Source organism: Tachyglossus aculeatus, chromosome 10 (assembly GCF_015852505.1).
Source record: "Tachyglossus aculeatus isolate mTacAcu1 chromosome 10, mTacAcu1.pri, whole genome shotgun sequence".
NCBI classification, from domain to species: Eukaryota; Metazoa; Chordata; class Mammalia; order Monotremata; family Tachyglossidae; genus Tachyglossus; species Tachyglossus aculeatus.
The window spans coordinates 4,353,858-4,375,832 of NC_052075.1; the positions used below are offsets into that span (position 1 = coordinate 4,353,858).

At 47.7% G+C, this 21,975-nt stretch overlaps 1 protein-coding gene across 3 annotated transcripts in view; it reads right to left on the bottom strand.

Annotated features, from left to right (window-relative positions):
* Nucleotides 1-21,975, bottom strand: part of JAK1 (Janus kinase 1) — a 129,538-nt gene that overhangs the window by 100,662 nt on the left and 6,901 nt on the right. The window contains exon 1 of one of the 3 annotated variants that reach the window (XM_038753302.1): nucleotides 1,170-1,186. The exons of the other annotated variants lie outside the window; for them this stretch is intronic. The gene's annotated coding sequence lies outside the window, so the exon portion shown is untranslated. Of the gene's footprint in view, nucleotides 1-1,169; nucleotides 1,187-21,975 lie in introns of those variants that run through there. 3 annotated transcript variants of the gene reach the window in all.

Genomic DNA, 21,975 nt, shown 5'->3' on the forward strand with positions numbered 1-21,975 from the left:
CCAAAGAATCCAGTGCCATTTACAGAAAAAGCCCTTTAAGCAAATAATAATAATAAAAAAAAAAAACGGTAAGGGAGGTGGGGGATTGAACGTCTGACGTCGGTGTTCATCTCACACTGGCTTGTTGCCTGGCTGTGGCACTGCTTATACGCTCCTGGGTTTCATTAACGGTGGGCAGAGGGTGATATCTGTTGAATCCATCAGCTGGCAGGCTAGTCCTACCCGCCACCTGTCCTGAGGACAACTGTAGCTTCGAACCCAGGACCGTCAGCAGAACCCAGAACCCCGACAGGAAAGCGCCTGCTAGTTGTCAGCTCAATGGAGGTTATTACAGCGGACCTTTTCGCTCCTCTCTGATCGAAAGCCTAATTTCCAAGGGGGAAACTCCATTCCCGTGTGACAGGAAAAAAAAAAGTCGTTGCTCTTACCATCCTTTTATGCCGCTTGAATTTTTATCATCATGGTTTTGATTAAATATGCTCGTTCTGTGCCAAGCACTGGGCTAAGTGCTGGAGAACAGCCAAGATCATCGGCTCAGATGCAGCCCTGCCCCACGTGGGACGCACGGTCTAAGTTCTGTCGAATCGATCAGCGGCATTTACTGAGTTCATGCTGCGTGCAAAGCCCTGTGCTAAAGGCTTGACGGGGCACAATACAAAGGAGTAAGTGTAGACAATCTCCGCCCACCAACGAGTAGGGGGGATGGACGATAAAAGAAGTTACAGGTGGGTAATAGTAATAATTATTATGGTATTTGTTAAGCACTTACTATGTGCCAAGCACTGTTCTAAGCGCTTTGTACCGAAGTGCAGTGGGGTTGGCGGAGGGAAGAATATCGGTGTGTGCTTAGGGGAACGGATCCAAGCGCACAAATGAAACAGAAGGGACGGCTACAGCAGGGAAATGAGGGCTTACTCAGAAAATAGGGAGACGATTCCTGTTCTTCCTCCCCAACTGGGGAAACTGGGGCACAGAGATGTTAAGTTACCTGCCCACGGTCACCCAGCAAACCGGTTGGCAGAGCCAGGGATGGAATTTCCCTCCCCTGACTCCCAATCCCACACTCTTCCCACTGATTTTCTCAAAATACAGAGAGCCGGGGCACCTTGCGATCCCGTCCCTGCAAAAGCGGCAATAAGTCTCTTTCTTTCTACTAAAATGGTACACACCTCTTCCTGAGACCGCAAGCTCTTTGAAGACAGAGTAATCCATACTTCTAAGCATTAAGACGCTACGTGCCTCCCAAGGTGAGCGCGATCCATTTTGTGGTTCTCGTCGTGAGAAAGCCGGACGGAAGAGGAGGAAAGTATGCACAGAGCTGGCTTTCAGGCTGCACCCACTGGTCCCGGGAGAGTAAACTCTTCCCATCGGGCAGCCCAGCCTCCGAGAAGCCCCCCCTCCCCAGGGTCAATTGATCAATTGATCAATGGTTTTTTTTTTATTTTTTTTCTATTTTTCATTTTCATTTTTTTTTCATTTTCTTTGTACTTCCCAAGCGCTTAGTACAGTGCTCTGCACACAGTAAGCGCTCAATAAATATGATTGATGATGATGATGAAATGGTATTGGTTAAGTGCTTATTATGTGTCAGGCACCATTCTAAGCGCTGGGGTAGATACAAGCTAACTAGGTTGGACACGGTCCATTCCCCTCATGGGGCTCACAGTCTTTTAATCCCCATTTTACAGATGAGGGAACTGAGGCACAGAGAAGTGAAGTGATTTGCCCAAGGTCACACAACAGACAAGTGGCAACCTCTGACTCCCAAGACAGGACTCTATCCACTAGACCACGCTGCTTCTCCGGTTATTAAGCACTTACTATGGGCAGTGCACTGTACTAAGCACTTGGGAGAGTACGATACAACAGAATGAGCAGATTCATTCCCTGCCCGTAAAGAGCTTTCAGGGTGGATCCAGTATCGGGAATGTTTGACAGAAAGGGAGGATCTGGGTCCTTCGTGTTAAAAATTGTGGTATTTGTTGAGCACTTACTATGTGCCACACACTGTACTAAGCACTGGGGTGACTTTAAGCAAATGAGGTTAGACAGTCCAGGTCTCATATTGGGCTCACAGTCTTAATCCCCATTTAACAGATGAGGAAACAGGCACAGAAGTGAATTGACTTGCCAAATAATAATTAAAAATAATTATGGTGCTTCTTAGACACTCTGTGCCAAGCACTATTCTAAGCACTGGGGCAGATTCAAGGTAATCAGGTTGTCCCACGTGGGGCTCACAGTCTTAATCCCCATTTAACAGATGAGGAAACAGGCACAGAAGTGAAGTGACTTGCCAAATAATAATTAAAAATAATTATGGTGCTTCTTAGACACTTACTGTGTGCCAAGCACTATTCTAAGCACTGGGGCAGATTCAAGGTAATCAGGTTGTCCCACGTGGGGCTCAAAGTCTTAATCCCCATTTTACAGACGTGGTAACTGAGGCCCAAAGAAGTTACGTGGCTTGCCCAAGGTCACAAAGCAGACAGGTGGCGGAGCTAGGATTAGAATCTAGATCCTTCTGACTCCCACTAGCCACTTGTCCATGCTGTCTAGTGGTTGGAAGTGCCTTGTTGTGGTTAAAAGCCACAAAAAGCAGGTTGCTCATCAGGTGGGTAGTTCTCTTCCTGAATTCCCTGGATAATCCTGGAGAGCTCCCACTTAGACATTCTCGAGCTATCCGCTTTCTCCCCTCTTCTGGTGTGTAAGTCATCTTCATGTCTGCCTGGCTAAAGCCCTAGCTCTTTGAGGGCAGAGATCGTGACTTCCATCTCCTGCGTACTCTACCTCGCGCTCACTTGGTACAGCGCTCGGCACCTGGCTCGTTCAGTACCATCCAATGACTGATCGGGAGCGCTGCCTTTCTTTACTTTTAATAGAAATTACTCAGGTAATTTGCCTAAAAAGAAGCTGGGAAGTGATATCTTTCTGAGGGCATGAAGGCTTCACATGGCAGTCTTTCATAATAATAATAATAATGGCATTTATTAGGCACTTACTATGTGCAAAGCACTGTTTTAAGCGCTGGGGAGGTTACAAGGTGATCAGGTTGTCATTCATTCATTCATTCAATCGTATTTATTGAGCGCTTACTGTGTGCACTGTGTACTCTTCCTCACGCTCACTTGGTACCACGCTCAGCACCTGGCTCGTTCAGTACCATCCAATGACTGATCAGGAGTGCCGCCTTTCTTTACTTTTGATAGAAATTACTCGGGTAATTTGCCTAAAAAGAAGCTGGGAAGTGATATCTTTCTGAGGGCATGAAGGCTTCACATGACAGTCTTTCATAATAATAATAATGGCATTTATTAAGCACTTACTATGTGCAAAGCACTGTTCTAAGCACTGGGGAGGTTACAAGGTGATCAGGTTGTCATTCATTCATATTTATTGAGCGCTTACTGTGTGCACTGCGTACTCTACCTTGCGCTTGCTTGGTACCGCGCTCTGCACCTGGCTCGTTCAATACTATCCAATGACTGACTGGGAGTACCGCCTTTCTTTACTTTTGATAGAAATTACTCGGGTAATTTACCTAAAAAGAAGCTGGGAAGTGATATCTTTCTGAGGGCATGAAGGCTTCACATGGCAGTCTTTCATAATAATAATAATAATAATAATAATGGCATTTATTAAGCACTTACTATGTGCAAAGCACTGTTCTAAGCGCTGGGGAGGTTACAAGGTGATCAGGTTGTCCGCACGGTGGGCTCACAGTCTTAATCCCCATTTTACAGATGAGGTAACTGAGGCCCAGAGAAGTGAAGTGACTTGCCCAAAGTCACACAGCCGACCATTGGCGGAGTGGGGATTTGAACCCATGACCTCTGACTCCAAAGCCCAGGCTCTCTTCCACTGAACCACGCTGCTTCTCTAGGGAGAAGCAGCTGCTTCTTTCATAGGGAGAAGAGTCCTGGCCCTCAATCAATCAACCATATTTATCGAGCGTTTTCAGAGCAGGGCACAGTACTGAGCGCTTGGAAGAGGACAGTCCAAAAGAATTAGCAGACGCACTTCTTGCCCACAATAAGCTTACTGTCTATCTCGTAATGGCCGAGCTTCATCTGATCAGGAACTAATAATTATGATGTTAAATTAAGTCCTTCCAACGTACTAGACAGAGCACTGCACTAAGCGCGTGACAGAGTACAACAGAGTTAACAGACATGTTCTCTGCCCACAAGCTTACAGTTTATGCACGCACGCGTGTGTGTGTGTATAAGTGTGTAGGTATATGTGTGTCCTTCATATTCAAAGAATTCACCCAGATGAAATTCACCTCTGAAAGTGGAAGTGACCGAAAAAGCTAATGAGGGACCCACGGGCTCAGCCTCAACGTGCACACAAAAAGGCAGCTCCTTCTACTATCAGATATGCCACAGCACTGTGCTCAACACTGGGGTAGGTAAACATCGTCAAATGGGACACACAGGGAATGCAGTCTAAAAAGGGAAAAAAGGCATCTCATCCCCAGTCAGGCAATGGAACTAACATGGCCAAGTGGCTACAGCCAGGCCCTGGGAATCAGAGGGTCCTGGGTTCTAAACCTGGCTCCGCCTCTTGCCTGCTGGGAGAACCCGGGCAAGTCACTTCTCTGGGCCTCGGTTCTCTCATCCGGAAAATAGGGATTAAGATTGTGAGTCCTATGAGGGATAGGGACTGTGCCCAACCTGATTAACTTGCATCTGCCACGGCACTTAAAACAGCAAGTGTTTAACAAGTACCATTGCGGAACACTTATTGTGTGCTGAGCTTGGGAGAATACAATCCAGCAGAGTCATCCCCGCTTTCTAGCTGAACAAACGGAGAATGAGTGGTTACGTGACTTGGCCAAGATCACACAGCAGGCCAGTGGCAGAGCCAGAATCAGATCTCCTGACTCCCAGCTCCCCACTCTGTCCCCAAGACCACGCTGCCTCCTGAAAAGGCAGAAATGTATCCCTGAGGAAAGGAAGCCCCCTTCTCTGCAACCTCCCGGAGGCCAGAGGATAGCAGAGTGGTCCTTTGATTCCAAAGGAACACTGTATCCTTTGGAATACTAAACAAGCGCTTAGTACAGTGCTCTGCACACAGTAAGCACTCAATAAATACGATTGATTGTATCCAGGACTTGGCCTCATTGGAGAGAAATTTCTTGCCCGCTGAGTCCCTAAACATACCGCCGGGCGCCTTTTTTGGGCCTCGGCCTTTCGGTAAATTCAGAGACAGCTGGGGTTTCTGAGCTCAAGCAAAGATGGTATTTAAAGGCTCTAGAAAGACAACAGCTCTGCTTCCACCTAAAAAAAAAATCCCACCAATGTCAGGAACAGTATCTCACATGAAAAACAGCCCTCTCCCCCATTACTGGAAATGTTAAAAGTTATGGGGCTTTACCCTGTCAGTAAGTAAAAGTGAAAGGATGAAGGAAGAAAAAAAGTCCAAAAACCCAGGGCCATCAGGGATGAATTGCTCTAAGAGCAGATGTGCTGCCTTTGTGAGACATCAAAGACATCCAAAGTTCCCCAACAGCTTTGTCCAGTTCCCCGTTTTAGTGCTCCAGTCGAAAATCTCTCCAAAAGGGCTTCGATTCCGGCAGGACTGAGAGCTGCATCCCTCCCACGTCCATCTGAGCCCTGGAGATACCTCCGGAAATCGACCTCTGAAAATCAGTACGACAAATGACTCCTTTAATCAAGTCCAATTTTCCGAGGGAACACAACAGGAATGTCCTCATTCTAATCACTGCATTTTGCTCTTTTGAACTGAATGATTCAGGGGAGGCCACAGGGTCAAATGGGAGAAGCGCAGGTGTGGAGGAGACAAAGGGCCTGGGTTTTAGTCCCAGCTATGCCACTGGCCTGCCCCAAGACCTTGGGCAAGTCATTTAACCTCTCAGAGCTTCAGTTTCCTCACCTGTAAAATGGGGTGGGGGGAGGTCCCTGCTCTCCCTCCCTCTGTCCCCACGTGAGACAGAGAATGAGTCCAGTCTGCTCACCGTGTGCCTACCCCAATGCTTGGCACACAGTAAACAATTAACAAATGCGACAAAGAACAGACCTGCAGAAGTCAAGGGATTTCGATTTGGTTATCAAGCTCCCAACAGCCCCCCCAAAACCTCATCTGAACCCCTACTTTCTCCTTTCCTCCTCCCAGAGTCGCCCCAGGCATTTCTCGGCCTTGAGTCCCCTGCTCTTCTCCACACAGGGTGGCCACCGACCACCTTCCCGTAGCCCAGATCGGGACCCACGTCGGCCATCACACCCGCCGGACACACAGGGTATTGTGATGATGTGACGGGGGTGGATTTCAAGTGTTTGTTTTATGGTATTTGTTAAGCACTTACTATGTGCCAGGCACCATACTAAGCGCTGAGGGAGATACACGATAATCACTTTGAACATGGTCCCTGTCCCACGTGGGGCTCACAGTCTTAATCCCCACTTTACAGATGAGGTCACTGAGGCACAGAATTTGCCCAAGGTCACACAGCAGATGGGTAGGGGAGCCAGGATTAGAACCGAGGTCCTTCTGACTCTCAAGCCCGGGCTCTATCCACTAGACGACACTGTTTCTCCTTGGATGCTTCTCTGGGCGGGAGGATCCCAACCCCCGCTTGCTCCCGAATCTCCCCTCCCGGGACAATAAATAATGATGGCATTTTGTTAAGCGCTTACTATGTGCCAAGCACTGTTCTAAGTGTCACTGAGAGGCCTGGTATACCATGCTATCTGCTATAAGGCCAGGCAACTGGCCACCCCATCCAACGTCTCTCCCACTCCCTTCTGCGTCACTTTAACTTGCTCCCTTTATTCATTGCCCCCTCCCAGCCCCACACCACTTACATCCACGTCTGTCATTTTATTTGTTTATATTAAAGTCTGCCTCCCCCTCTAGACTGTAAGCTCGTGGGCAGGGAATGTGTGTTATACTGTTCTCTCCCAAGTGCTTAGTTCAGTGCTCTGCATGCAGGAAGTGCTCAATAAATACAACAGACTGACTGAGAAGAAGGCAGCTCGCTGATACCAGCTGAACCCCCAAGTTGCAGGGAAGGAAGGGGCACAACTCACTCCATGCACCCTTTCCTCATTCATTCATTCATTCATTCAATCGTATTTATTGAGCGCTGTGTGCAGAGCACTGTACTAAGCGCTTGGGAAGTCCAAGTTGGCAACATATAGAGACGGTCCCTACCCAACAGCGGGCTCACAGTCTAGAAGGGGGAGACGACAACAAAAAAAAATATTAACAAAATAAAATAGAATAAATATGGACAAATAAAATACAGTAATAAATACATACAAACATATATACATATTCATTCAATCAATCGTATTTATTGATTCCCAAGCCTTCCCAAGCCTTGCTGCCCAGCAGAGCCAGCCAGGGAGCATAGCTGGTATTGAGCCTTCTCTTTCCACTCCCAACATCCATATCTCTGCCCCAGTAAAAACAAGATAAGCGCCTCTTTGCCTGGGCTGGTGCCCTGTGGGAGTAAGGAACTGAGAGTTCGCTCTGGCTGCTGCTAAGGGATCGCTAAAAGTCCCATTTTCTCGGCAAATGTGCCACGCGCCGAGGCCGAGCCATTCCCCAATCCCCAAGGCGGGGGGCAGAGGGGGCAGACTGGGGGCGGGGGTGCCCAGGGGACAGATGGAGTGAGGTTGGGGAAGGGCTGCCTCCATTTACTTGGATCACTTCTTACTTCAGTGAGCTCTCCTTCCACCGCGGGATCGGCGAAGAGGGCTAATCAGGGCAGTGAAAAGGCCTTCGAATAGAAGGCCATGCCATGCCAAGCTGCCTCAGGGTCCCACCCGGTTACCCTTTTCTTGGTTTTCGGCCTCAACCTTTCTGAAATCCAATTAACGATCAACTGAAATGGGCAGGTATCGGCCGGCATTTTTGATTTCCGAGCTAGCCGAGCCCAAACCGGGGGAACCAAACACCAGGTGCATTTTCCTCCCTGCAAGTTTATCTCCAACCCTGAACTTTGGAATTTGATTAAGGGGGGAAAAAAAAAAATCAAGACCTAATCAACACGAGGACCTGAAGACAATTACTGATTAATTCATGGGAAAAACCCAACTAGATCGGAAGCTCTTTTCCTTTCTACGGCTACTGTATACTCCCAAGTGTTCATCTAGTCCAGTGCTCTGCACAGAGTAGGACCTCAATATAACCAATTAAGGGCCACTGAAACAGAAAGATTATTTTCCAATATTTAATGAAAAAGGAGGAAATATTCATTAAATTTGGTCACAGCCCTGGCCATCCAAACAAATGACTAGCTTCTGCACGTCAGCTCATTGACGGCAGGGAATGTCTGTTTATTGTTATACTGTACTCTCTCAAGCCCTTAGTACAGTGGTCTGCACAAAGTAAGCACTCAATAAACACAACTGAATGCATGCAATAATCCAGCAATCAAAAAACACCTTCGCCATGAAACAAACTGACTACCGACAACGTGCTAAACATTATGGGGCATAAACAAGTAGTGAAAGATGCAATTCCACTAGACTAGAAGCTCCCTGGGGGTAAGGATTGTGTCTTTTAACTCTATTGAACTCTCCCAAGCCCCTGGTGCAGGGTTCTGCTTTCAGTAGGAGCTCAATAAGTACTAGACTGACTGGAATCGATAGTCGTCTTCAAAAGTTTCCAGTCTCTGGGAGGGGAGGCTACCTTTTGACAACACAACAGCATCCCACTGTTTACAGAAAATGTGTTGGCCTGGAGGATGGTGCAGAGGCCTAGGGACTCAGGACACCCAGGTTCCAGCACCAGCTCACCAATGGCCTGCTGGGCGACCTTGCGTGAATCTCTCTGTCCTCATCTGTAAAATGGGGATACGCCACCTGCCCTCCCTCCCAATTGGATTCTGAGCCCCATTCTGCGTCCGATCGGATGATCATCATCATCAATCGTATTTATTGAGCGCTTACTGTGTGCAGAGCACTGTACTAAGCGCTTGGGAAGTACAAGTTGGCAACACACAGAGACAGTCCCTACCCAACAGTGGGCTCCCAGTCTAAAAGGGGGAGACAGAGAACAAAACCAAACATATTAACAAAATAAGATAAATAGAATAGATATGTACAAGTAAAATAGAGTAATAAATATGTACAAGTATATATACATATATACAGGAAGATCGGAGAAGCAGCGTGGCCCAGTGGAAAGAGCATGGGCTTGGGAGTCGGAGGTCATGGGTTCTAAGCCTGGCTCCGCCACTTGTCAGCTGTGTGTCACTTCAGTTCTCTGTGACTCAGTTACCTAATCTGTAAAATGGGGATTATGACTGTGAGCCCCACGTGGGACAACCTGCTCACCTTGTATCTCCCAGCGCTTAGAACAGTGCTTCGCACATAGTAAGCACTTAAATACCATCATCAGGTATCGAATCCTGTGCTTTGCACATACCACGCCCTTAATAAAACCCTAAAAAGCAGTGTGGCCTAGTGACTACAGCCCAGGCCTGGGAGTCAGAAGGACATGGGTTCTAATTCCGGCTCTGCCACTTGCCTGCTGTGTGACCTTGGGCAAGTCACTTCACTTCTCTGGGCCTCAGTTACCTCATCTGGAAAACAGGGATTAAGACCGTGAGCCCTATACGGGACAGGGACTGTGTCCGACCTGATTATCTTGTACCTACCCCAGTGCTTAGAGCCATGCTTGACACACAGCAAGCGTTTTACAAATACCAATATTATTATTACTGTACTTATGTGCCAAGCATGGTTCTGAGCAGTGGGATAAATAAAAGATAATCAAGTGGGACAACAGTTGCTTTTACCCCAGAGGGAGCTGACTGTTTTTAAACTACTGTTCCCCTAAAAAGCATTTACCATGGAGGAAAGTGGCTTGAGGCTTGCAAAATGTGTCAGGGGTTTTTCAGTGACCCTTGGGGCCGCGACATTGGTTTTAGGCCTTTTGCAACAGCAGTCTGTAGCTCTGCTAGTTTTCCCTCGTTCTTTGCTCCTCTTCCACCCCCTCGGGCGCCGGGGCTATGGGAATCAGAGAGGCGAGCAGACAGCAGGAAGCAGAGAGCCCTGCTGGGGGTGGCAACCCAGTCCTGAGGGTGGCTACCAAGTCCTGGGGAGCATCTTGCTTCCCTGGGGGATCCCCCAACCCCCTATCCCCACCCCTCAGCATGAAGCCGCCTGCATTGCCCACTAGTGAACCTCTAGGAGCCAAACTAGAGAAGCAGCATGGCTTAGTGGAAAGAGCCTGGGCTTTGGAGTCAGAGGTAATGGGTACAAATCCCGGCTCCGCCAACTGTCAGCTGTGTGACTTTGGGCAAGTCACTTAACTTCTCTGTGCCTCAGTTACCTCACCTATAAAATGGGGATTAAAACTGTGAGCCCCCCACCCCGGGACAACCTGATCACCTTGTAACCTCCCCAGCGACTAGAACAGTGCTTTGCATTCATTCATTCAATCGTATTTATTGAGCGCTTACTGTGTGCGGAGCACTGTACTAAGCGTTTGGGAAGTCCAAGTTGGCAACATATTAACAAAATAAAATAAATAGAATAGATATGTACAAGTAAAATAGAGTAATGAATATGTACAAACATATATACATATATACAGGATGATCGGAGAAGCAGCGTGGCCCAGTGGAAAGAGCACGGGCTTGGGAGTCGGAGGTCACGGGTTCTAATCCTGGCTCCGCCACTTGTCAGCTGTGTGACTTTGGGCAAGTCACTTCAGTTCTCTGTGACTCAGTTACCTCATCTGTAAAATGGGGATTATGACTGTGAGCCCCACATGGGACAACCTGATCACAACAGCGGGCTCACAGTCTAGAAGGGGGAATCTGTGAGGGTGGGGAGTGGATGACCGCCTGCCTCCAGGGCCATGGGTCTGTGTGGGTGGAGGATGACTTTCTGGAGGGGCAGGTGTGTGTTTGTGTGTGGGGACGATGATTTCCTGGAGATGAGCGGTGAGGGGAGTGTGTAGGATGACTTCCAGGAGGGGCAGGTGTGGCAGGTGTGCAACAAATACCATCATTATTATTATTATTATTAAACTAAAACGCCTTCTGCAGTGACTGCTCAGGGCATGCAACCAGACGCCTTGGCAGAGAGAAAACTAGGTTTGGTGGATGTCAGAGGCACAGGAAGACTGAACAATAAAATCAACACAGGAACAGACTTAGAAACACTCCGTTCTTGAAAACCTCCTGCTCCTCGGGATTTTGCCTGCTTCGTGTAACTACTCGCAATTTCATCAGTAAAGGAGCCACCAACATTTTTGGCCCCGGGCAAAAAACAAGATCTCTTCTACTTGGAAGAATTCACACTGTAGTCTGCAAATGTCTGAGAAAGACAATGGGACCACCATCCTTATTATTATTATTATTATTATTGATATTTTTATTATTACAACCTCAGGGCTCACCTGTTCCGGTGAGGTTGGCCTCTGCTGAGCGGCCACTGAGTGCGATGCACTGAACTAGGAAAATGGGAGAGCCAGGCGTAAAAATGTTTACGGACAGAGAAATCAAGACAGAATCGAATATTCATATATAACAGGCGTGGAGGATGGGGATAAACAGACGTAAATCCTACGGGTGACTAATAGGTTGATCTGACTCAGATCCAGTGGGAGCTAGTCCGAGGAAGGCTTGTTGGAGGGGGTGGGCTTCTACTCAGACTTCAAACATGGGAAGAGTTACGATCTACTGGATTTGGGGGGGGTTGGGGGAGAAAGAGGGGCAAAGGGGGTATAGGCATTGTAAAAAAGCTGAAAACAGAATTATAAAGCTTGTCTTTGAGGCACTGCTCAAAACTGACAGCATTAAAATGCTTATGGACCTTTGGGGGAAAATCCAAGAACCATTCCCGTTTTTCAGATTGCGGTTTTCTTCCAACGTACAATCAGGCAGACCAGGGAAAATGACTTTAATGCAAATAACGTGGAGAAAAACAACCCAGCAAGTTGGGAAGTACTTCGATGAGTGGATTTGCACTTTGTTTTTTCTCCAACACCACTTTTCACAAAAATCAAAACAAGATCGTTTCGGGGTCTCACCAGCACGGGACTCTGGGTGACATTACATCTATAGCCAAACAACCCTACTTCCATTTTAGAAATCTCTGGCTTTTCTGATGGATCCCAATTTCAATCAATCATTCGTCATTACTACTACAAACCATGTAATCAGTAGCTTTCATTATTTTCCAAACGGAAAAGAAGGTAAAAGTTTGTACGGTACGTTAACTACATGAGGAGCAAGAAAAGTATTCTCTCCCTTCCCAGCGCAAAATTCCTCAACGGTTTCTGCTGCTTCACATCTGATGAAGTTTGCCTTAATGTACCGTTTCAAAAATCTGCCAATAAAAACTGAATTACTTTATAACGCCTAAAAACACAAAGTTCCACATTCAATCTGATGAATACTTTGCCATTCTCCCACCGCCATTGCGACAGCTCTATGCCTACCCTCAGTTCTACTCTTAAACAGTTCCACAATTCCACATTGCTGCTTTCCCACGGAGTATAATCTCAAAAGGAACTTTACACTGAAGTCCAGAGTTCTTGCTTTTAAAAACGTCTACAGCCTTTTCTTACCCAAAATCCCCAATTATTGTCAATAACTGTTGCCAGTTTATCTCTGTCATTAGACTAGGGCCCGGGAGGGCAGGTACGGTGAGCTTGCTTGTTTTATATTCTCCCTCGTGCTTAGTGCAATGTTCAATAAAGATCACTGACTTTTTGACTGATAAGCCACCCCAGCTCCTTGGCCTATAATTTCCAAAAGCCTCTGGCCATTTGACAGTCAGTCGAATTCGATCTCAGGGCCACGCCTCCCCGTATTTCTCCTGACATTCGCTCTGGCCTTCAGTTTTTCACAGATTGCTAGAGTTTCCTGCCTGGAGTTAACACTCTAAATCAGATGGCTCAATTCCATTTCCTTTCCAAACATCCATCCCTCTGACCCAACTTGGCTGCATCGTTAAAAGCCCCTCATGACGCAGAAGAAAACACATCAGTGAAAGCGGTTTCTTCCCATCTGAGATTGATTTTAAGCTCCTTGAGGGCATGGATCGTGGAATCCAACTTTACTGCATGGCTTGGTAATAATAATAATGATGGTATTTATTAAGTGCTTACTATGTGGTACAAACCCTGGACACCGTAAGCACTCAATAAATACAATCGACTAATCGATCGATGCTTCTGATTGATGCTCTTCACTAACTGGGAACATGTCTATCAAACTCTTTTTTTAGTACTATTTGTTACACGGTTAAATAATAATAACAATGGCATTTATTAAGTGCTTACTATGTGCCAAGAACCGTTCTAAGCGCTGGCACTTTTCTAAGAGCTTTGTGCCAGGCTGTACTGTACTAAGCACTAGGGTAGAGACAAGCTAATCTGGTTGGATATAGTCCATGTCCCACATGGGGCTCAGTATTAATCCCCATTTTATAAATGAGGGAACTGAGGCAAAGAGAAGTGAAGTGACTCGTCCAAGGTCACAGAGCAGACAAGCGGAGGCGCTGGGATTAGAACCCAGGTCCTTCTGACTCCAGGCCTGTGCTCTATCCACTAGACCACACTGCTTCTTTAGAACTCTGTTGTATTGCATTCTCCCAAGCGCTTAGTACAGTACTCTGTGCACAGTGAGCACTCAAATATGACTATTGGTTGATCGACATGAGAACTTCTCTGTACCTCAGTTACGTCATCTGTAAAATGGGGATGTGAGCCCCACGTGGGACAATTTGATCACCTTGTATCCTCCCCAGCGCTTAGAACAGTGCTTTGCACATAGTAAGCGCTTAACAAATGCCATCATTGTCGTTACTATTATTCTTATTATGAGAAAGTCTCCCTATGGCTGGTGCCAGGTAAGGATATGGGCCAGTAACTTATTCATTTATAATTTATTTATATTAATGTCTGTGTCCCCTTCTAAACTATAAGCCCTTTGTGGGCAGAGAATGTTTCCGTTTATTGCTGTATTGCTTTCTCCCAAGTGCTTAGTACTGTGCTCTGCACAAAGTAAGCGTTCAATAAATACGACTGACTGACTGACTTACTGGACAAGGCAGTTAAGAGGATAACCGGTATCTGTAAAGAAGAAAAGTATCAATAACTGTGGTATTTGCTAAGTGCTTACCAAACATCAAGCACTGCATTAAGTGATGAGGTTCATACAGGTCGGAGACAATCTCCTTCACCCATGGGGTTCGCAGCCTGAGTGGGAGGGGGAGAAAAGGGTATTGAATCCCCATTTTAACAGATGAGGAAACTGAGGGATAGAGAAGCGAAGTGACCCACCCGAGGTCAAACAGCAGGCAAGTGGCAGAGCTGGGATGAGGAAAACCGAGGTTGGGTGGGTCAGCCCTGCCCAGGAGTCACGGGCTGATGCAGACATTTTGCCTCGAGGCCTGAGACCCTTCGGGAATCCACTCTATTATCACCAACTTGGAATTCCCAACTGCTTCATCGGGGCTTGCATCACCTCTTTCGGAACCAGTAATGAGGAATCAATCAAGAAGGAGGGCAGGGATGGGTCTTAAGTGCTCTTACACTTAGTTTTATTGTGCTCCTGCACTTAGTATAGTGCTCTGCAGCCAGCAGGCACTCAATAAACAGGACCGATTGACTCAGGGAAGTTTCTGAATATGAGGGGCCCCCACTTTACTCCCCAGCAGGATCCACTGCTGGGCTGGGGTGGGGTCAGGATGGAAAATGGCCCTCTCCCTTCCTGGGTTGACCAATCCATCATATTGATTGAGCGCTTCCTGTGCGCAGAGCACTGTACTAAGCATTTGGGAGAGTTCTACTCTACTGGAGCTCCCCATCTACTGGCGCTAATGGTTCCACTCTATGCCTGGGTCCGGCTCCAGCCCGGTCCGAATGTTGGTCCGGGGTCCAGGGAAAGTGCTGGGCAGCGATGGTCAAATGCTCAGCCCGAGAAGGAGAAGTCTGCAGGGGCGGGGGAGACCCTGGACCACTGCCAACACCTCTCCCCCCCTCGCCCCCCTCTCCATCCCCCCCATCTTACCTCCTTCCCTTCCCCACAGCACCTGTATATATGTATATATGTTTGTACATATTTATTACTCTATTTATTTATTTATTTTACCTGTACATATCTATTCTATTTATTTTATTTTGTTAGTATGTTTGGTTTTGTCCTCTGTCTCCCCCTTTTAGACTGTGAGCCCACTGTTGGGTAGGGACTGTCTCTATATGTTGCCAATTTGTACTTCCCAAGCACTTAGTACAGTGCTCTGCGCATAGTAAGCGCTCAATAAATACGATTGATGATGATGATGATGCAAGCACTTAATACAGTGCTCTGCACACAGTAAGCGCTCAATAAATACGACTGACTGACTCTGCATCCCCCTGCAGCCTGGATCTGAAGCTCTCTCTATCACTCTCCGTTCCCACTTGTCTAAAGCATTTAGTACAGGGTCTTGAACCCAGTGGGCCTTCAGTACAGACCCTTACTGTTACCCCCAAGCCCTACAGTCGCCGCTGCCTCCCAGCTGGCTTCCCATCCTCAAGCCGGAAGGATCTCGGGAGGCAGCAGCCGGGCAGAGCTGCGCTAGACTGTGGGCAGGGAACGTGTCTGCCAACTCCGCTAGACTGTATTCGCCCAAGCGCTCAGGACGTTATTCTGCACAGAGTAAGAGGTCAATAAAACCACTGACTGCTCTGACACCTCTCCTTGATGGGAGCCTGAGGTGGCTTCAATCAATCAATCAATCAATTGTATTTATTGAGCGCTTACTATGTGCAGAGCACTGTACTAAGCGCTTGGGAAGTACAAATTGGCAACACATAGAGACAGTCCCTACCCAACAGTGGGCTCACAGTCTAAAAGGGGGAGACAGAGAACAGAACCAAACATACCAACAAAATAAAATAAATAGGATAGAAATGTACAAGTAAAATAAATAAATAAATAAATAAATAGAGTAATAAATATGTACAACCATTTATACATATATACAGGTGCTGTGGGGAAGGGAAGGAGGTAAGATGGGGGGATGGAGAGGGGGACGAGGGGGAGAGGAAGGAAGGGGCTCAGTCTGGGAAGGCCTCCTGGAGGAGGTGAGCTCTCAGCAGGGCCTTCCAAGCCCAGTCCTGCCCTTCCTCCTTCTGCACCTGGAGAAACCGAGGAGCCGAGATGATCAGCAGCCTGCCGAGGGCTCACTGGAAGCAGCATGGCATAGTGCACTGAGCACAAGCCTGAGAGTCGGTACAACCTGGGTTCTAATCCCGGTTCCTCTATTGGTCTGCCTGTGTGACCTTGGACACGTCACTTAATTCCTCTGGGCCTCCGTTACCTCATCTGTAGAATGGGGGTTGAGACTGTGAGCCCCAAGCAGGACCAGGACTGGGTCCAACCTAATTAGCCTGTATCTGTCTCAGCGCTTAGTACAGCACCTGGCACCTAGTAAGCGCTTAACAGTTACCCTCCCCCTCCCCAAAAACAAATCAGGGTCAGAGCTGGGGAAACAGGCGAGGCCATCAAAAGTCTCCATTAGGCGCTTAGTATGGTGCACTGCACACAGTAAGTGCTCAATAAATATGACTGAATGAATTCTCATCCCTCAGCCCAGAACAACACTTTGTTCCTACAAACCCGGGTGCTCGATCCAGCAATCAATCAATTATAGTTATTCAGCACTTACCACGGGCAGAGCACTGTAATAATAATGATGGCATTTGTTAAGCACTTACTGTGTGCGAAGCGCTGTACTAAGCACTGGGGAGAGTACGATACAGCAGCATTGGCAGGCATGTTCCCTACCCACAACGAGCATACAGTCTAGAGGGGGAGACAGACATTAATAGGAATAAAGAAGGAATTTATAATACATAATTTCAAGATATGGACAATAATAGTGTGGGGCTGGGGGTGGGACGAAGAGCATACAACCAAGGGTCACAGATTCAAGCACAGAGACGACGCAGAAGGGAGAGTGAGCCAGGAGAAAGAGGGTTTAATCTGGGAAGGCCTCTTGGAGGTTCGTCTCCTATGTCTTTGCTGATGATCCCAGGGAGAGCTATCTGGAGTGGCTCTGGCCGAGCCCAATCACCAGAAAACTTAGAATAAAGACCTGGGGAGAAAGTGTCTGTCGATAAGTTGACCTATCAATGGGTCAGGCCTAATATAGTCTTGGAGGGTCAATTGGACTCTGACTAATGAAAGTATATTTAATCCCTTCAGGATCTATCTCCTCAGTTTCCGTCCCTATTAAACAGAAACACATGGCTTGATTGCAAGCCCTTCCTAAGACAAATGTCCAGTGGATAAGTGTTACTTTTGACTCGGCTGCCTTTTTGGTGTGAAATCCTCTTGTGTTTTCTCCCTTTACACTTCAGTCACTGTGAGGCATCGACTGGGAGACTCAATGTGACGCACTGCACTAAGTGCTGGAGAAAATACAAACCCTTCAACTACCTCTAGAACTTCTAGACTTATGTACAACCACTTTCAACACATATACATATAGGCTATTCGACTACTCCACCAATTATTTAAGCTGGGTCCTGTTTTTTAAATGTCTTTAAGCCTAGCCCCTCCATTTGAGGGTAAGATCCTTGGGGGCAGGGAATGCACTATTTGTTTTGCACTTTCCCAAACAGAAAGCTCAGAAGCTGGAGGCAAGTGGGGGGGCCTCAATGGATGCTAACAATAATAATTATGGTATATAAGTGCTTATTATGAGCCAGGCACTGTACTAACCACTGGGGTGGGTAGACTCTAATCCCAGCTCCGCCACTTGTCTGTTGTGTGACCTTGGACAAGTCACTTCACCTCTCTGTGTCTCAAGTTATCTCAACTGTAAAATGGAGATTAAGATTGCGAGCCCCACGTGGGTCAACCTGATTACCTTGGAACACAGTAAGCACTTATCAAATGTCATAATTATTATTACAAGCAAATCGGGTAGGACGCAGTCCCTTTCCCACCTGGAACTCACACTCAATCCCCATTTTACAGAGGTCACCGAGGCACAGAGAAGTGAGGTGACTTGCTCAAGGTCACACAGCAGACAAGTGGTTATGACTACAACCACTGCTCGGAAGGGGTAAACACCGTCCCTGCCCTCCACAAGCTCCCAATCGAATGGGGAAGTCAGACACAGATTACTTAGAAGGCCATTACTCACCGTCTTCTTCGGAATTCAGAAGGTGACAGAAAGACCTTGCTGAGTTCTCGATGCCCTCCCTATGGGAACCAATCCTGGCTCCTCTGGTTCCCGATTGTTATCTTTGGAATACCGAGGGCTTACTCGAGCCTGAGAAATCGGCTCTGCGGAACTGTCACCCGGGAAAGATGTCAAGGGGTAAAAATGAGGTCATCAGGTAATCCCCACTGAGGGAAGCTAAATTACATCACTTGTTCCCCGGGGCCAGCGCCGCTGCACTCCATCAAGAGACGGATCGACGGGAGGGGTCCCCGTTTTCCTTCAAAAATAGAAACGGTTCATCCCCACGATCAGTCAGAGCCTTCATCACCAAGCTCGGTTCCGCTGTTTCCCTGTGCCTCTCCCTTCTGCCGACCTCTTGCTCACTGAACTCCCTCCCGCTCCGTATCCACTAGACCACGGGTCTCCCCATTTTCAAGCCCTCCTGAAGTCGCATCTTCATCCATCTCCTCCAGGAGGCCTTCCCAATTCATTTCTAACCTTCCACGTCCACACTGCAGTGTCCCCAAAGCATGCAAGTATTCACCATGCCCTGTAATTGATCAGTCGCATTTATTGAGCTCTTACTGTGCGCGAAGCAAAAGTACTAAGCGCTTGCTAGAGGACAATAGAGTTGACAGACACGTTCTCTGACCGCAACAAGCAGCACGTGTGTACCTATCTTATATACTCTATTACTTCCTCCCAGCTGTAATTTACTTTAATGCCCATATATGCTAAGCTCATTGCAGGCAGGGATCCTGCCCATTGTTCTCTCTGCACACAGTAGGGGCTCGATAATAAATACTATGTATAGATCCAACTCCAGTTTCCTAATCTAGAATGGAGGTAATGAAAGGGTCACCGCTATTTCAACGGCAACAGGAAAGCGCACAGGACAGAGTCAAGAACAGTCAGCTTCGACTCCCAACTCTGCCATTTGCCTGCCATGTGATGATGACGATAATAATAATGGTATTTGTCAAGCGCTATGTGCCAAGCACTGCTCTAAGCACTGCGGGGGATACGAGGTGAGCAGGTTGTCCCACGTGGGGCTCAGTCTTAATCCCCATTTTATAGATGAGGTAACGGAAGCACAGAGAAATGAAGTGACTTGCCCAAAGTCACCCAGCTGACAAGTGGCGGAACCGGGATTAGAACCCATGACCTCAGACTCCAAAGCCCGTGCTCTTTCCACTGAGCCACACTACTTCATATGTGATCTTGGGCAAGTCACTTAACTTCTCGGTGCCTCAGTTTCCTCACCTGTAAAACGGCCAGAAAAAAGCCCGTTTTCAGTTCCTCTTAGACTGAGAGCCCCAGACAGGGTAGAGACTGTCCAATCTGGTTACTTTAGAGCTACCTTCATCATCATCCTCATAATAATGGCATTTATTAGGTGCTTACTATGTGCGAAGTACTGTCCTAAGTGCTGGGGAGGTTACAAGGTGATCAGGTTGTCCCACTTGGAGCTCACAGTCTTAATCCCCATTTCACAGGTGGGGTAACAGACCCAGAGAAGTTGTGACTTGCCCAAAGTCAGCCCCCTCCTACCTCACCTCCCTTTCCTTCTACAACCCAGCCTGCACCCACCGCTCCTCTGCCACTAACCTCCTCACTGTGCCTCATTCTCGCCTGTTCCGCCGTCGACCCCCGGCCCACGTCCTCCCCCTGGCCTGGAATGCCCTCCTTCCCCACATCCGCCAAGCTAGCTCTCTTCTTCCCTTCAAAGCCCTACTGAGAGCTCACCTCCTCCAGGAGGCCTTCCCAGACTGAGCCCCCTTCTTCCTCTGCCCCTCCCCATTCCCCCCGCCCTACCTCCTTCCCCTCCCCACAGCACCTGTATATATGTTTGTACAGATTACTCTATTTTACTTGTACATATTTACTATTCTATTTACTTTATTTTGTTAATATGTTTTATTTTATTGTCTGTCTCCCCCCTTCTAGACTGTGAGCCCGCTGTTGGTAGGAACCGTCTCTATATGTTGCCAACTTGTACTTCCCAAGCGCTTAGTACAGTGCTCTGCACACAGTAAGCACTCAATAAATACAACTGAATGAATGAATGAAAGTGGCGGAGCTGGGATATGAACCCATGACCTCTGACTCCAAAGCCCGGGATCTTTCCACTGAGCCAGGCTGCTTCTCTTAATACTTAGCACACAGTAAGCATTTCAACAATATCACCATTATTATAACATATATGCCTGAGATAAGCAAAATGAGCAGTCTTTCCTTTTCGGGGTATTTGTTAATGCGCTTACTAGGTGCCAGCCACTGTTCTAAGTGCTACTGCTTCCTATTACCCGTAATTTATAATACTGTATGCCTTCCCTGCTAGACTGAAAACCCTCTGAGGGCAGAGATCCTGTCTACAGGTTTTCTTGCACTCTCCCAAGCGCTTAGGACAGTGTTCTGCAAACAGCAGGTGCTCAGTAACTGATCGGCTGAACTGTGAAGAGAATGCAAACATTCCTCCTCCTCCTTATTCTCTCTGAAGAAAATGTAACTCCAAAGAGTTCCACTTCCTAACAGCCCTCAAGCTGATTAAGGCTCAACACAGGAAGTCATGTCACACAGCTGAGGCAAGCCATTCAATATGGCAGCCCCTTATGGCAGCCCACACGTTGCAGAATGCTTCGAGGCAGGAAGCGATGAGTATCGGTTCTAGCTGAATACGCACCAAAAAAACGGAATCGAGTCAAACACCACCAGCTGAAGGGGAATTAGGCTCGGAGCTGGGCATTCTCACGTGGGACAAACGAAATGAGCTACTCACAACTCGGTTGGGAATTACTCCCCAGGGGTTGTTGAAGCACGCACAAGGAGCAAAGACAACTGTGGCCTTACCAAATATTGCTGGGATTTTCATTAGGGTCTAATGAAGGACTATGGATTTCTCCCTAGCTGAGAGAAGGGGGGATTTGGCCTTTTTTGTTCATTCTAACTCCACTCCTTTCCTTTTTGTTCCAGCTTCGACTGCTGGAGTCTCCAAAAAGTCCTGGAGGATTTGGGGATCTGGAGCACAGCAGGTGGTTAAAGGCAAAGAGGCTTAAAAGACCAAAAACAAATATTCTCTACCGAGAGGGGCCAAACCTTGTGCACTCAAGAGCCAGAAACCCCAAATGTAACCTGGCCGAGAAGCACGGATCACAAGAAATTCCATTAACTGGAAAGGGCAAGCAGTGCCCGGCTCTGACCCCACCCGGTTCCTGCCCCAGCTGCCTCTGAGTCACACGTGCCAACCCCCCCAACCCCGTGCCCACGGGGCCACTGCAGCCCACCACCACCAGAGAGATATAAACAATAAACCAAGAGCCACAGAGCAAGGGAGGATGACACCCGCTTTCCCCCGCAGGAACCACCAAATGTCGAAGGAGAAATCGAATCCTCACGCTGCCCCTCACCTACATCTCCCATGCCCACCCTAGAGTGCCCAGGTAGCGATCAGAGAAGCCCGTCTGAAGCAGAACCATCGAAAGCCACACCACATCTCCCGTCAGGTCCCCTCTGCCACCCTTTGGGATCAGTTATTTGGGCAAATGTGAGTTTCCTCAAGGATAGCTCCTTGGGAAGATGAGTCCAGCCCTCCTAGTGCCTCTGAGGGAGGGAATGCTCTGGACCTGTTCGGGCCACCAAGGGACGGGTTTGCAAATCAATGCCACCGCCCTACTGCATAAGCTGCATTAGGTCTCCAAGACTGAAAGAGTTCTTGTGAGAAGCAGTGTGGTTCCTTCGAAAGAGCTGGGGCTTGGGAGTCAGAGGTCAATCAATCAATCGTATTTATTGAGCGCTTACTGTGTGCAGAGCACTGTACTAAGCG